The sequence below is a fragment of the Amborella trichopoda genome, chromosome 11 (assembly GCF_054954075.1).
Source record: "Amborella trichopoda isolate Santa Cruz 75 chromosome 11, AtrichopodaSantaCruz75HAP2 v2.0, whole genome shotgun sequence".
NCBI lineage: Eukaryota > Viridiplantae > Streptophyta > Magnoliopsida > Amborellales > Amborellaceae > Amborella > Amborella trichopoda.
The window spans coordinates 13,634,489-13,651,517 of NC_142346.1; the positions used below are offsets into that span (position 1 = coordinate 13,634,489).

The window sequence follows — 17,029 nt, forward strand, 5'->3', positions numbered from 1 at the left end:
TCTCATTACTACTAGCATTGTTAGTTGGACTTTGTAACTTCATTAATTGAACTAAGGTCAAATTCTAAATTGTCTTGCATATCTTCAGAGTATTCAAATATTAATTTATAAAAATAGTTGTTTCAATTTTTTTGCAAGATAAATGTATGTAATAAAATAGTATACACTTAATCTAAGTTTTTCTATTTTTGTTTCAATTTTTTTGGATGTTTTATACCTTTTTTTTAAAAAAAAAAGAACTACTTGACAGATTAAAAACGGTTAACTGTCCCTGTTAGTCCGGTTTCGGTTCAAACCACTCCCAGCCCAAAACCGGTTAACCGTTCCGGTTTGATTTTGCTAACATTGGTAGAAGCACATTGGTTTTCCATTGTAAGCATATATCTAACACGCTTATCTTATCGTGTTAACCACTAGAATGAGACTGGATGCGGCGATCTAGAGTGGTGTGATGAAATTCTAGATAAAAATAGGAAGCCTATGGTTAAAAGGTTCATGTCTCAAAGGCCAAATGCTTGTGTAGCTAATGGAGTAGATGCATCTCTGTCTGAGAAAGACAAGCGCAAATCTAATGTTGTGGTCACTGAGAAAGTAGGCATTCAAAAAATTTGTCTCATATGTGTAATTTTATTTATGACTTTGATGTTTGTCCTCTTTTTTTTTGTGAAATGAATGGATATATGTTTTATGGTATCTATATACTTATAATTGTATGCACTTATTGATCTCTATCTTCTATGGAATAACAATTTTCAATTTAGTATATTTGTACATTAATTTTTTGGTAGTTTTGTGGTTTAAACGGTGAACACTTTACTTGCTTATACTACATAGTGATTGATTTGGTATACCTTTGACTTTTATAGTAGGTGTTGGAGCAAGATTCTCATACTAAGTATTGTATCGATGCTTCAACTTTCTGTATTGTTTAAAGCTTGTTTATCTTCAACTGAGTTTACTAGAGTTTGTAGTCATGGTTATGTTTTTGAAGAGCAGTCGTTATTTCTATTGTAATAGTATAAGCTCAAGTCCTTTATTATCGAAAAAGTTCCTTGTAGAAAGAGCGAGAGAGGAGAAAGGCCCAGAACATCATACATAGCACTCTCTATTTTGTACTCTATTTTGCATACTCATCTCTCTCTTTCTCTCTGCACCATCATATAAGACCCTACATCTAGGGTATACCATCATGATAATCCCCTCATTTTCCAAACTTTGGTTTCTTGCTCAATTTTTTTTAAATAATGTTTCTCTCTTTCTCCTGATTAACTAAAACCACAATTGAGAGATCCTTGATCACGACGGGAGGAGAGAGGACCCAAAACATCATACATAGCTACTCACAAAAAGAGTTCTTATTCTTCTTTTTGTTTCTTTGTTCACTCTCCCTGTCTCTCTCTCTCTTAATATCTCATCTAATCTCCTAAGATTTGTAGTATTATATTTTGTTGTCGTTGAGCTGTTTCTTTTCTTGTAATTTGAAGCCACAAGAGCTTGGAGGTCCTCTTGTACGTGACACAGATAACACATAGTTATCCCCTTGTGCATCTACTTGTAACGAAAGAGAGAGAGAGAGAGAGAGAGAGAGAGAGAGAGAGGGTGGAATGGGCGTGGGTCGCGTTTGGAGTAGCTTGAGAAATTGGGGTTGTTCCCCACAGCTAAAGCCAAGTTGGTCCTCATCCGTGTACCCCATCAGCATGTGGAATAACACATGCAATACAAACGAATAATTTGGGTGAAGATAACACATGAAATGAGAACATATTCCAAATAGAATTGAAATGAGATCATATTCCAAACTATAGACATATGTTCCCCACAGTTAAAGCCAAGTTGGTCCTCATCCGTGTACCCATCAGCATGTGATGAGGGTTGCTTTACTCCATGCCTTCCCTTCCCTTGAGCTTTAGCACGTGGTTTGCACCACCACCCACCAGCCTCGTCGGAAAAAAAAAGGCCCCTCTCCACAGTTGTTTTCACTTCATTGCTGGATGGGCGGACCACTTGCCCAATTTGCTGTAAAAGTCCAAGCCACACAAACCCCAATCTCCGGTGTCCTTTTTACCCTTTCCATGTACCAACCGCTCTCTCCCCCCCTCTCTCACTTTCCTAATTCAAAATCAACAAGCCATGTTCCCTCAACATGGCTAAATACTGGGAGCCATACCAAACTAACCAACATACCACCATAATTCATTGAGATAGAAAATTTTGTCTGGCTAACGTTGAACCACATACAAGAGCCTCCAGGCTAACGTTGAACCACATACTTTTAACCATTTACACATACCAGCTTGGGTATTGACAAAACAAAGTAATACCCCGACCAAACTCTCAGGCTAGCCCAACCACTACAAAACATAAGTGAAGAATATTATACATCACTCCAACCACTACAAAAGCTAACAAGACCACCTCTGAAGTCCATTCTCAATAAGAAGCCGGAGACAAGAACGATAACAATGGCTGAGAGCATTTTCGGCAGCCGTATGTTATTTGATAGCAAACTTAGGACCAACTGTGTGACTAACCCTCCTGCCATATCATAGAGCATATAAGCAATTCATTTCCTAATACATCCACATAACAATGCCTCAAAATATTCAGAATATTTTTTTCAAAGCAAAGAGTTGCATGAGAAATAAGAATTTAAGTACAATAATATTAGGAAAGTAACTCAACCTTTTAAAATAAAATGTCAAGATACAAATAGCTACCTTGCAGGAAGGTCACATGCATTTGTCACTTTAGCCATTCCAGTCCGACACCCACCCTGTCAAATAGAATTGAAATGAGAACATATTCCAAACTTTTTAGATATGTTGAGCAAATGCGCAACCAAAAATACCAGTGAATTTCGGTGAAGATAACACATGAAATACAAATAATAATGCATAAGGACAAAATGCATAAGAACAAAATAAAGTCAGAATGCTAGTATTACAAAACTATTTCTACAACCTTATAGAATCTTTTGGGAGCGGAAACTAATGCTCACTTGTCAATGGCTCGTACAAGGATAACTCTGATGAATATAGTATTGAATCATAAGACTAACTTTTTCAACAAGGTCCCAAATGAAGTTTGTGAACTAAACTCCAAACATGGTATAACAGAAACTAATACATGCGTCACAAAAAGATGCTACAATTGCCTCATGTTTCCAACAATGGGTTATCATTGAACTAGTAATTCAATTCACAAGAATTTAACTACTACACTTTGGTATCAAGGAGCAAAAACTTAAGGTGATGCGAGTCACTCTTACCATCAACTCACTTCTGCTGCCTTCTCATTCCTTAGCGTACGACGTATTTTTTCCTTAGCACTGTAAGAGGAAGATAAATTCATATGTTAGCATTTAAATTGAGGCTAATACAATTGTAAATCAAATACATCAATAGTAATGAATTTAATACAATTTCCTATCAAATTAATGTAAAGGTAAATAGTTGTAGCTATCACAAACGAACGACGAGTAGTTCCTTTTGTCATGCCCATTGCCATTGCAGACTGCACATTTCCATTTTTTTGGCTTCCATCCCTAAGATCGAGGTTTCATTCTTTTAGTGGCCGGTCGTCCCTTTGTCCATACTCGTGGAGGTTCAAGGACATTACGACAATGGTTACTTCCACTTGGTGTGCTACTACAACTAGCAGAATTGGCATCTTCATTGACATGGATCATGGCATTATCCTGTGGATCTCTCTTGGACACGAACTTTTCATCAAATTGGCGAATTCCATTTTTTATTATGGCATTACAAACTCATAGACCTCTACACTTTGTGAAACACGCTCGGCAAATGATCGACTTGCTTGCATAACCTCATTATATCTAATGGAGCGTGGTAGTTCAGATGTTACTTTAATTTGTTCCCCAATGTCTTCAATGAAAACTCCCTTCTTTACATCCTTGGTCCAACGCTTCATTATATATTGCGGAGGGATTTCAAACACATCTTTCACCATAAAAATCTTCAGTACATGCCCTACAAAGAAGGTCCATCCTCTCAAAGAAGTGACAAGAGCAAGAAACGAAATTGTCATGGCAATTGAATTTCACTACGTAGGATTTAATTATGGTCCCCAGGACTGCCACCTTAAAAGTTGCAAATTGTCCATTGTCTTCAACTGTCTCCCTCGTAAAATTAAAGCAATTAGCCACTTCTTCCCCAAATATCTTTAAAATCTTTTGATTATATATTTTTTATACATGTGCCTCAATAAAAGTGGTTGTTCGCAAGACTGGAATAGATTGAATATCTTTCAAGTCATTTTCCCTCTCTTTTCCCACATTCTTATCATTGACTTTTGCAACAACTTCTAATAATGAACGCATGCTTGTTGTGGGTGTCAAGTACGTCTTGAAGTGAGAATTCATCCCTTCACTCCTTTGAGTAGAAGTCATACCAGCAATGAACGTGCCAGCCAAGTATACGTCAACCCATTGCATGCGACAACCATAAAGCCTACTGAGTCATTAATTGTCTTCCAGGTTATAATTATCAATCATCGATTTCCAAGCCAATTGAAATTTTTCAATAGTTGGGCTAGCCACATACCTCCGAAAGGTATCTGAATAAGAAGGATGCATACGCAACACATGACATTATTTTTTTTTTATCTTCACAAATATGTGCCACTTACAATAATGATGCTTACTTTGGTAAAGAACTTGCCTCACTGCATATGAAATTGCAAGATCTTGATCAATGAGAATTACGCCTGGTTCTCATCCAGCCATGGCTTCCAACCAGTTTTCAAATACCCATATAAATGATTCTATCTTCTCGTCAAATATGAGAGAAAATCCAAAAAACATTGCACTGAAATGGTAATTTACACCAAGTATAGGTGCAAAGGGCATATCAAACGCATTTGTCTTGTATGTGGTATCAAAGGTAACCACATCAAAAAAGCACTGGTAGGAAACTCTAGATGTAGAATCTACCCATAAAATATTGCGAATGTGATCATCATCATCTAATCTCAATCTATAGAAAAATGATGGGTTCAATTGCTTCTCTGTATAGAGCCATTGCAAAATTAAATTGTCATCTTCTCCTCTAAGTTTTCTTCTAGTGTTTGCTATTTCATTTTGAATCTCTTTTTGTGTACATGGGACATTGTCTATCCCTCCAGCCTGCTCTATGAATATGTCTAGGCTTAACCATTGTCGAGCTCATTGAATGTATCAATGACTTTGTACCACTCGACAATGATTGGTGTGTGCGAATTAGACGAGCTTTTCTTGGACTAACTAGATCATGATTATGATCTAGATCGACGCTAGTCACTTTCCACTCGTTCTACTTATGTACATCCTAACCTTGCACTCACATCTTAACTCATGGTAAACCTTTCCACTTTTATTAGGCTTTTTTTGTGTAAACCCTTCTTTGGAGCAAACAAAAACCCTATCGATCCGTTTACCTTTGTTGGTATGAGTACTGCCTTTGCGAATACCAAAACCTTTGGTGAATGCAAAAGACTTAAAAAACTCATATGGATCATCCTCTGATCCAAACTTCATTTCTACACATAGTTCCTCTATTTCTTGACTATTGTGTGGTTAGCCACTACCACCATCAAGGATTTCATCAATGCTGCTTACATTTGGGTATGTGCTACATGCCACACAAGCTGAATTTGTAGGATCCATCTCAGTTTTTTTACTTACTCAACGTGAAACTGCAAAGTACACAAATACATGTATTTAAACATTCATCATAAGAATACCAATCATATTTTCTGATATTGTGGAAAATATCAGAGTTCATACGACTCAAAAGAGTCCTACAAACAATCTTATTCCTCAGTAACAACAAATCAAACATTACAAAAAGAAGAAAAAAAAAGGTAACAGAAAATCAAACATTACAAACTGGTACTTCGAATAAAATCAAATGAAACAAAAAGAAAAAAATCAAATATTAACATTTATTCTAAAAAAAAAAAATTAACAGCGGATCATGGATTGACTCAGCCATTGAAGTGAACATATGCAAATTATTTTATCAGATAGCAAAGGAAAAACAGAACCAAGAAAGGCTTGACATTAATTCAACTTTCTTGTTTTTCTTTTCTTATTCAGGTAACAAGCAACTCATTGAAGAACAGAAGACCTCAGCCACCTAAACAAATTATATTTGTCAAAAAATCTATTAAGAATATCAATATGAAGGTTAACAAGGACACTAATGGTATGAAGGTTCTAACCAACTTTGGTATTGAAGAATCCAATCCAAATAAAGTGAAAGCAAGAGGCAGTCTATTCCTAGATTTCATGAAATAAAGAAGTTCAGTAGGACTAAAATGAGTGGCACTTGATTATATAGAACAGCTGCAGTTGTTTATATAAGGGATACTCAATGCCAAAAATTGCAACAGAATTTATTTCAATTATACTGAAATACCTAAACAAATTATATTTGCAAAAAGCTTTATTAAGCAAATCAACACTACTCACCTTCAAGAACCTTAAAAGGTAAGTTGCAGCTACAAATCAGTTTCTACTACTCAAAAGAGTCCTACAAACAATCTTATTCCTCAGTAACAAAAAATCAAACATTACAAAAAGAAAAAAAAGTAACAGAAAATCAAACATTACAGACTGGTAGTTCGAATAAAATCAAATGAAAAAAAAGAAAAATATTGAATATTAATATTTATTCTAAAAAAAAAATTGTAACAGCAGATCAAACATTATATATCTCTAAATTGTGAAAAATATTAGATCAAACATTACGATCGTATTGTAGATGTTGAGAGACCTTGATTGAATCAATGAATGCGCTCTTTTATCAATTTAATCATAGAAGATGATCATACTGGATATGGTGGGATAATCATGTTATTCCAACATTTCAATCCAGGGGGCAATGGCTGATTGCTAGAGAGAGAGCAAAAAAAAAATTTGTTGAATGGGAGAGAGAGATGTTACTTGAGAATGGGATAATCAGGGCATTCAGCCACAAGGGGAATGCGAGATGCCAAAGGAGTGACAGGCGATTCGAAGCAGGGTATTGTCACTTTGCGCTCTCGAGACCTGCACTCTGTTTCATGGTGAACGAAATTAGGGCTTTTTTTATGGTCAAACGAAAATCCCCAAAAAAAATAAGGGCTTTTTTTATGGTCAAACGAAAACCCCAAAATTAAGGTTTTTTTATTGGAACCCCCAAAAAAAACTAGGAAAAAATGGAAATAGAAACTCCCAAAATTCGAGTTTCTCTGTATCGGACGCAAAACCATGGCGTTTTGGTTTCTATCAAAGGCGAAAACCAGGGTTGGGGGTTTTGGTTTTTATGGATTGAGAAATGGAAAAACGAGAGAGAGAGAGAGAGAGAGAGAGAGAGAGAGAGAGTTAGTATACCTTGGAAAAACGAGAGAGCAAGAGCTTGCCGCTCCAGAGAGATCGAGCACAGTGAGGGCGAGAGGAGATGGAGCGCAGAGAGGGCGAAAGGAGATAGTGCGCAGAGAGATGGAGCGCAGAAAAATTACAGAGGTGAGCTTTCACGTAGGGGGAGTGCTTGGAGGAGAGAGAAGAGATGGAGCGCAGAAAGATGGAGCACAGGAAAAATACAGAGGTGAGGCTTCGCGCAAGGGGATTGCGAGAGTAGAGAAGACCTCTGCGGGTGTCAGTATAACCCGTCAGAAAAATAATATTTTTTATTTTCGAACCTTTCGCCCGACAAGGCATCCTGGCCGCCCAAATAAGCATCTTCAATCTTGGCAGTTCGGCGCATCCTGGCCGCCCAAATAAGCATCTTCAATCTTGACCGTTCCCCGCACCTCACACCCGTGAGCGAGCCGGCTAAACTTTTATATATATATATATATATTTTTATATATATATATTGTATCCACATAAGCGATGTATATTCAGCGTGACTGCATCTATGTAACAAAAAATTCTACCAAATAAACCAAAATATTAACAGAAAAAAAAACAGCTTTTAATCAAATGAGAAAAAAAAAATCGATGGAAACAAGAGCCTTTGGGTACTTGAGTTTTTTTTGGCCCATGAATTATAGAGAGAGAGCAAAGAAGATTGAGAGATCAAAGGTGAATACATGCGTGTAGGTTGGAAGTGGGTTTTCTTGCAAAAGTTTAGAGAGAGGAAAGACAGGCGGAAAAAGACAAGCTTTTACATGAAGGAAAAAAATTATATTAGGTTGCAACTTTAAAATGTAGAACTACATATGCACCTCAAAAATCAATCAGAAAATGTTGTTTTAAAGTTGAATAACCCTCTAATTGATCCTCTCGACAACTAGATATATGAATATGGAAAAAAAAAAATTTGAGTTTCATAAATAATGCATCTTGCAACACATTATCTAGATTTTTTATTTTCAAGATTTTCATATGTTTTTAAGTCTACTTGATTTTAACCATTTTTTGAGTTTAAGTTTTTATAATTAGATATGAAAATAGATTTTAAGATAATCCTAAAAACATTTTACACCAAAATTACATCGTATGATAAAATTTGAAGGTGCACCTTAATTGGATTGTTTAAAGATGCAACCTTATAGATATCATACCCTTACAGTAAATACCGTTTTTGGTTTCCAAGCTCGGGGGAAGAAAAAAATAAAGAGGAGCATCCTCTCCACGTATTTCAAGCTTTCGGGGAAGAGATCAAGGGGCACTTTTAACCCATTAAGGATAGGGTTAAGAAAAAAATATCTAACCTACATACAGCAAAAGCACAAGATGTCGTACGTGAAACAAGCTTGTCGTGGATTCAATAACTTCAAAAAAAAAAAAAAAAACAAAAATAAGAAGAAGAAGAAGAAGAAGAATGTGTACAATAATATAAAAAAAGATGAAACCTAGTTTTGCTCGTGACCGACTAAAAGAAAGGAACACTTGGTTCGCCTCTTGATTTTAATCAGGAACCGTTTTAGAGAGAGAAGCTTTCTAGAAGATGTGTAATTTTTGTTTGTTTTTGTTTTTTGTTTAGCTTTCTTTCTCTCTTTGACTTCACATACTTACAGGAAGAAACTAATTCCAAATCTCATATATACTTATCCACATCACATAAACATTGCAAAGCTTTTAGAGATTAATTAATTATTTATATATTACATTTAACAAATTCATTTACAAATGGATAAACATAAATACATGGAATACCTCTCATAAGAATAGAAAAAGCCTACAAATATAAGCAAGGCAACATGAGGCCTCATTGTCACACGTGCCAACATATATTATATATTATATATTTATAGGAAAAATATAGAATCTGACCATTTACCTTCGGTACAAGATGGTCACAATTAATCTTGACCAATGGATTTGAAATTGAGTGGCTGCATTTATTCCATTGACCAAGCTCAAACTTCATAAGATATTTTTTCGAACTTTGTGACATACTTGAGCTATCAAATTTCACATCAGAAGGTTGTATGTGTTTGTGTATCAAAGGTAAATGGTCTTATTGTATACAATTCTATATTTTATATTCATTTTATTAATATAATTGTATTATATAAAATATATAATATTATTTATAAAATAATATATAATAAGTAATATACTATATAATATATTATATACTTTAAGTTAAGGTATATAATATATATTATATATTATATATAATATTTATATATATATATATATATATATATATATATATATATATATATATATATATATATATATATATATATATATTCATGGTTTTGTATAAATATTTTCAAACCAATGAAGCACTATCAAACCTGTGAAACTGATTACACAGTGTTTTTTAAATGTGCTACTAATGGTGATAAGTTTACATATGTAACAAGCGCTACCAAACCTATAAAACTAATTACATAGTGCTTTTTAAATGTGCTACCAAACATGGTAATTGCATATGTAAATATTTTACCTGTGCAAATATTTATGCATGAACCAAGCATATCTTTAGTGTTGCATTTGTCAAACATTGGAAACTTACTAATGAACTACTTTGTTTGGGGGAACTTATTTATCCATAACAAATAAGTTCCTAATACTATAACGATCTTGTGTTTAACGCACATGAAGTGTTACAATGTCCTAAACTTTTTAGAACATTTTTATTCCTCAACTTTTCCATTTTTCACTTGAAAAGTATAACTTTTTTGTTCCATGCCTAAGGCAGGAACTTAAATTTGGGAATATATTTTAGCCAAAGACCCTAATATTTATTTTATCAATGATATATATATATATATATATATATATATATATATATATATATATATATATATATATATATATATTAATATTTAATAAATATATATTTGAATTTAATATCTTTATTATATCATCATCATAACCTTTTTCCACTTAACTGGGGTTGTCTACACGAATCTTGGTAGGCCATTCTGCTTTATTTTTAATGAGGCCATAAGTCCCCATATCTTTCTGAACTACTTCCAACCGCATCCTTTTGGGTATACCCCTTGCATTTTTAAGTCCTTCCACTTGAACTAACTTGCACCTACTAATAGGTGTTATACTTGGTCGGCACCACACATAGCCAGCCTACCTAAGTCTGCTCTCTTTCCTCTTATTACCTATTGGTGCTATACCTATATTCTCTCAAATATATTCATTTCAAATTCGATCACTTCTTATCTTGCCACTCATCTATCTCAACATCCTCATCTTTGTTACACTCATTCATTGGGTATATTGTTTTTTGACCCCCAACATTCAACCCCATAGAGCAAAGCTAGTCTCACAGTTGTCCTATAGAACTTGCCCTTCAACTTCATTGGTATGCGACGATCACATAAAATTTCAGTTGTACATCTCCACTTCGCCCACCCAGCTCCAATTCTATGTGCGACATCTTCTTCAATCTCTCCTTGTTTCTAAATTATTGACCAAGATATCGAAAATAAGGTCTTTTTATACTTCCTGAATGTCAATCTTAACCACTTCCACGTCTCTACTCCTATTATTACTAAACTTACATTCAATATACTCTATCTTAGTCTCGTTAGTTTTAAAATATTTAGATTCTAGAGCATCCCTCTAAAGTTCTAACTTTGTGTTGAAGCCGATTCGGATCTCATCAACCAAAACTATATCATCTGGGAATAACATGTACCATGGTACCCCATCCTATATGTGCCTAGTTAAGTCGTTGATAACTAAAATAAAGAGGTACAGGCTCAATGCTAACCCTTGATGTAAACCTATTGTCACTGAAAACTCACTCGTCTCTGGTGGATCTAAATTTTCTGTAGGCCCGAAGAGGTCCAAGTATGGGATCCGAGTTTAGCATAAACCCTCTCAAACAACCACACACAAAGCTTCGGGATAGGTACCAATGATAAAAGAATTTTAGTATGACAGTTAGGATGTTAAGAACCTACCTCGTCATCAGGTTCATGGGATGTGTCTGGGTAGGTTACCCTCTTAGAACACTAAAGAAAGCCCTTTGACTATCCTTGTAATGCATTTTGCGTCTAACTCCCTCGCTTCGTTGCACAATACTAGAATCACATTTATCTATGACTTTTAAGAGGCGTCCCTTGGCTTGTCTCCAATTGGGTATGAGAGATTTGAGAGATGGGGATTATGTTTATGGATGAAGAGGTTCAAAGAGAGATAGAAGAGAAATATGGCGGAAAACAAAGGGAAGCAAATAACTAAAAAGATGGAAAAATATTAAAAACAGGTTGATGAAAAATGGGCAGCCCTCCGGCATCACCTCTCCCAAGAGGTACTATCGGATGACAGAGAAAAAGTACTCGACCTGTGATCGAGGTACCGCGGAGGATTCAGGAGAACGGAGTCCGTGGGTTAAACTCATCACGAGTCATTTCGGAAGAGCCCCCTTATGCATAATGCATGATGATGATAATGAATTATGAAATGCAAAATATAGGGCTGATAGAAAACGGACAGCCTTTTGGCGTCACCTCTCCCAAGAGGCATTACCAGTGAATAGAGAAAGGTACTCGACTTGTGATCGAAGTACCCCGGAGGATTCAGGTGAATGGAGTTCGTGGGCTAAAACCTATCGCGAATCATTGCCAAAGAGCCCCCTTATGCGATATGCATGATAATGATAATGAATTATGAGATCTAAGAACGGGCATATACAAAGATGGTAATGAGTAATGTGCATTCTTTGAAGGTAAGCACGATCTTTAAAGATGTGAGAAATCAAAGTAAAATGAATGCAATCATGTGATAGAGGAATATGCAAGAATTTTAAGTAGAACATGAGAAAAGGGAAATTTCTATAGTAAAGAACTATCTTAAAAGAGATGAAGAAGAATTAAGTATCTTAAATAAAGCATAAGAATGGGTGAAGAAACAAGTAAGAGAAAGAAGAATAAGAAAATAAAAAGAGAGAAAGTTAAAAGATGATAGAATGAGAAATAAGAGTGAAAGAGATATATGTAAGAAAGATCAACCAGGGAGAGAGATGAAGAGATGAGAGAATGAGAGAATAAGAAAACAAAAAGAATGAGAGTTGGGCCCGATAGGGAGAAGAGAGACTTAAGAAAAGAGAGAGAGAGTTTTAGAAAAGAGAGAAGAGAATTTAAAAGAATATATATATATATATATATATATATATATATATATATATGAGAGAAAGAGAAAGTAAGAGAATAGAGAGAATGAGAGCTCGGCCTGATAGGGAGAAGAGAGAGAGGCAGTGAGAGAAAGAGTTTTAGAAAAGAGAGATTGAGAGGGTTTAGGGAAAGAAAGATAGAGACGACAGAAGAGAAGAGAGAGAATGAGGTATGAGAGAGAAGAATAGAGATTTTGAGAGAAATTGTGTAAAGATTTTGTGAGAGGCAAATAGAGATTTCGTGAGAGAGACAGATAGAGACATGAAATAGAGAGAGAGAAAGTTTAGAAAAGAGCGAGATCGAGTTTTATGAGAGAGAGATTTGGAGAAGGAGAGAGAGAGATTTGGAAAAAGAGAGAGATATGTGTGAAAGAGAGTTTAGAGATTTTGTGAGAGAGAAGATTTGGGAGAGAAAGAGAGATAAGTTGCGTGAGGGGGAGAAAAGAAAGGTGAGGAGCGAGAGAGCGAAAGACAGAGAGAGAGCGTATATGAGAGATAGAGAGGGGATTCACAATGAGATAGAAGAAGATCGAGAGGAAGAGAAGAAAGGAGCAGCAACTGCTAGTGAGAAAGAGAGAGACTTTACAGTGAGAGAGAGAAAAAGATAGGGGAGCAAGAGAAGGGAGGGGCTGCTGCCCATTAAAAAGTTTGACAGAAGGAGAGGGAGAGCATAAGAGAGAAGGAGAGATCCTGGGGAAGAGAGAGAGAGAGAGAGAGAGAAGAGAGGATAAGGTTTACGTGAAAGAGAAAAGGACACGAGAGGGAAAAGGGATGGGCGATGCATAGAAAAAGGAGATTGGGGGCAGCTGCTACTCGTGAATTTATGGAGAGAGAGAGAGTGAAGAGAAAGAAAATGGGCTAGGCCAGCAGTCTAGGCTGCGGGCTTGTGAAGGTGAAGAGAAAGAGAGAGAGAATGAGGAGAAGGGAGAAAGTGGGTGGACCGCAACTGCAGGCCCATGAGGGGTAAGAGAGGGGGGGAAAAGGCTGGGCCCTCAGCCTCAACTGTGGGCCCGAGAGATTCTTAGAGAGGGAGAGAGAGAGTAAAGAAGAGGAGGAGAATGGGCTGGGCCTGCAGCCTAGACTGCGGGCCCGAGATATTCTTAGAGAGGAAGAGAGAGAGTAAAAAAGAAGGGAAAAAAAACTGGCCCGAGAGGGATAAGAGAGGGATAAAGAGTAAAGAAGAGGAAAAAAAGGTTGGCCTGCAGCCTAAAGGGGTGAGAGAGGGAGAGAGTGTAAAGAAGAGGGGGAAGAAAGGGTGGGCTGCAGTCCCGTGATGATTAAGAGATGGTGAGAGCGAGAGGGTGAGAGAATAAAGAAGAGAGGGAAGAAAGGGTGGGTTGCAGGTCGTCGAGGAATAAGAGAGGGTGAGAGATTGGGGGAGATAGAGAGATGGAAACGAGAGGGGAGTGAGAGATGGAGATAAGGGAGAGGAGAGATAAAAACGAGATAAGGAGAGAGATCAGGGAAATAGAGAGATAGAGATCAGGGAAATAGAGAGATAGAGATGAGAAGAGAGAGAGAAAGGAGAAAAGAGAGGAAGATCGAGAGAGAGAGAGAAAGCGAGAAAGAGAGGAACACTGAGAGAGAGTGAGGAAAGAGAGAATCGAGAGGGGGAGAGAGAGAAGGGGGTAGATCGAGAGAGAGAGGAGGGAGCGAAGAGAGAGAACGTTCGAGGACAGAGAGAGTGGGAGACTGAGAGGGAGAAGAGAGAGAAAGATCGAGGGGAGAGAGAGAGTAAAGAGAAAGAGAAAAAAATAATTGGGCCTCCGATCTTGACCGTGGCCCGAGAGGGGGAAGAGAGAGAAAGAAAGAGGAAATAAAAAGAGAGAGAGGAGAGAGAAGAGGAAGAAAGGAATAGAGAAAAAGGAAGAGAAAGTAAGGAAGAGAGAGACTGAATTGTGCACCTAGGTGGGATCGAATCCTTGGCTAGGCTCAGTGTTGACTTTTTGGTGAGCTAAGTGAGGTGAGAGGCTTGGAACTCTAAAGGAATTTCTCTCTGTAACAAAAGTATTCGCTCTTCAAGAATGGAGCCAAAAAAGTTGAAGTTTCATTCAAAATTTCTCCATTTTTCCAAGAGTTACTACACAATGAGCTTACATGAATTCATAGGCATCCACCAAAACATGGGTGGATGCACAAAAGTAGGCTAAATTTACCAAAAAATATATTTTTTTGAAATTTTCATAAGCATCCACCAAAACATAGGTGGATACTCAAAAGTAGGCTAAATTTACCAAAAAAATACATTTTTTGAATGAAAAATGTAATTTTATGCTTGTGAAAAATGACTAAAATGCCCCTCCCTACAATGTGGGAAATGACCAATTGGTCCCCTTTGAAAGAGGCTTAAGCCATGGACACCATTCGGGGGCTTGCCGGTGGCGGTTCGAACGATCCGCTGTCGTAGAAATGATATTCAATCTATGACGATCGTTTCGATATCCATTTCAACACCCAAATCTCACTTTTTAAGGTAATCAAAATTTTGGTCATCTTTAAAAACATGGAAACATTCAATTCTTCGTGTAGGCTAATCTGACATGATTCTGTCAAATTTCTTTATCACAACTCCGTTAGGATAGCATCTCGTTCATTTTGTGACAAAAATCATCAAATTTGATGGTCATTTGAACTTGTTCTCAATTTGGAAAGTCATCGAAAAGTAGGATTCCACTTATCGAAAAACTTTTCATTTCCATCGTTTAATTACGCACAATCTGCCCCTTAATCTTGCTCAAATATTACTTCATATTGTTCGTCTTAAAATATGCCCACTTGATAAAAAGCCATTTTCCTTTTTCAAACCCTTTATTTTTTAGCCAAATTTCTCTCTTTGAATTCTCCCTATCCGCTCATTATCTCGGGATAAATTTTATATCAAAATGTGTGCGTCGCCGAGACGAGCCTTGCCTTGAAATTTGGGGTCGATCGGGTCTTGGATAAAGGAGATATGGCCATTCAAAATTCAATCCTTAGCACAAATGTAGCAGTTTCCATAAATGCAAACTGGTTCCCTGCGGCCTCCATAATAATGTAACACTTACCCATTTTGGGTGAGTTGGCAAAGGGGGTCTAGAAGTATCCGAATGGGCTGAAATTTGGTATACAGGGGTTTTCAGACCTTTTGAATCCAATGGTGGTAGTCTGGTGTTCATCTGACGTACAAAAATTAGGCCTTTAGTTATGAGGTCTTTTTTAAGGCATTAGAAGTTGAATTTTTGAACTAGATTTGATCCTGATCAGTCTTAAATTGGTTGGATTGTGACGAAACATGGTGAAGATCCTTAAAGCACCCAAGCCACCATCCTACAAGTTTTGGGGTCAGTCTGCCACTTTTCCAGAAACGACTTTATTTGATCAGTGCTTCCGTAGTCTGCCAACATTTTTGGTACCGGTGGGACCAGGTTGCAACTGGCTCCTTTATTTTTTGTGTCAGTGTCTAAGTCAGTCAAAATTCCGTACAACAGTCTTTTCATGCTTATCTTTGATATAAACCTACTTGAAAAAATGGGTAGGGGCCTATCTTCCCCACTAAATTATCAAAAAAAAAACTCACTTGTCTCTTCACCTGTTGTTCATGCATTAGTTAGCGCTCCATCGTACATATCTCTCACCAAATTGATGTAGTGTCTAGAAACTCCTTTCTTTTCCAATACCCACCAAATCAAATCTCCAGGTACTCTATTATAAGCTTTGTTTAAATCAATAAAGACTATGTGGATGTCTTTTCTCTTGGTCCTAAACTTCTTGATCAGTTACCTAAGTAGGAAAATAGTTTCAGGTGTTAACCTTCCTGGCATAAAATCAAATTGGTTTTCAAATACACTTATTTCATGCCATAGTTGTTTCTCAATCACTCTCTGACAAATCTTCATAGTATGGGTCATAAGCTTGATCTCTCAATAGTTTGCACAATTTTGTATGTCTATTTTGTTCTTGTAAATGGATACCACAATACTTTTTCTCCATTCATCTGTCATTTTCTTTATTTTCAACACCTTGTTGAACAACTTCTTCAGCCACTGAATGCCAATCTCCCTCATGCACTTTCAAAACTCTATCGGTATATCATCTGGTTCTAAAGCATTTCCTACCTTCATCATTTTCAAAGTTTCTTTAATACGACGAATGTATCTATGACCTCTACCCTCACTTGCATCACAAGCTCCTTCAACTGCTATGTTCACATTGTGTTTGTCATTTAATAATTTTTGAAAATAAAATTTCTACCTTTCATTAACCTTGTCGTCTTTCACGAAGACCCTTTAATCCTTACTCTTAATTCATTTAATATAATTTAGATCCCTACTATTTTTCTATCTTATTTTTGCTCATTTGAATGCATTTTTTACACCTTCTCGTTCTCAGTTTATTGTATAGATTATCATATGCATTAAGTTTAGCTTTATTTACTATTTGTTTAGTATTTTTATATTCTTTTAAGTTTTGAT

The 17,029-nt window shown here is 36.4% G+C and overlaps 1 long non-coding RNA gene across 1 annotated transcript; it reads right to left on the reverse strand.

Moving 5' to 3' along the window:
* Positions 1 to 1,751: 1,751 nt before the first annotated feature.
* LOC105420095 (uncharacterized) lies at positions 1,752 to 7,809 on the reverse strand. The gene is made up of 5 exons (XR_966436.3): positions 7,376 to 7,809; positions 6,947 to 7,058; positions 3,269 to 3,328; positions 2,718 to 2,773; positions 1,752 to 2,535 (listed from the first exon to the last, which is right to left on the reverse strand). It is a non-coding gene; the product is annotated as an uncharacterized LOC105420095 (long non-coding RNA).
* Between the last annotated feature and the right edge of the window lie 9,220 nt (positions 7,810 to 17,029).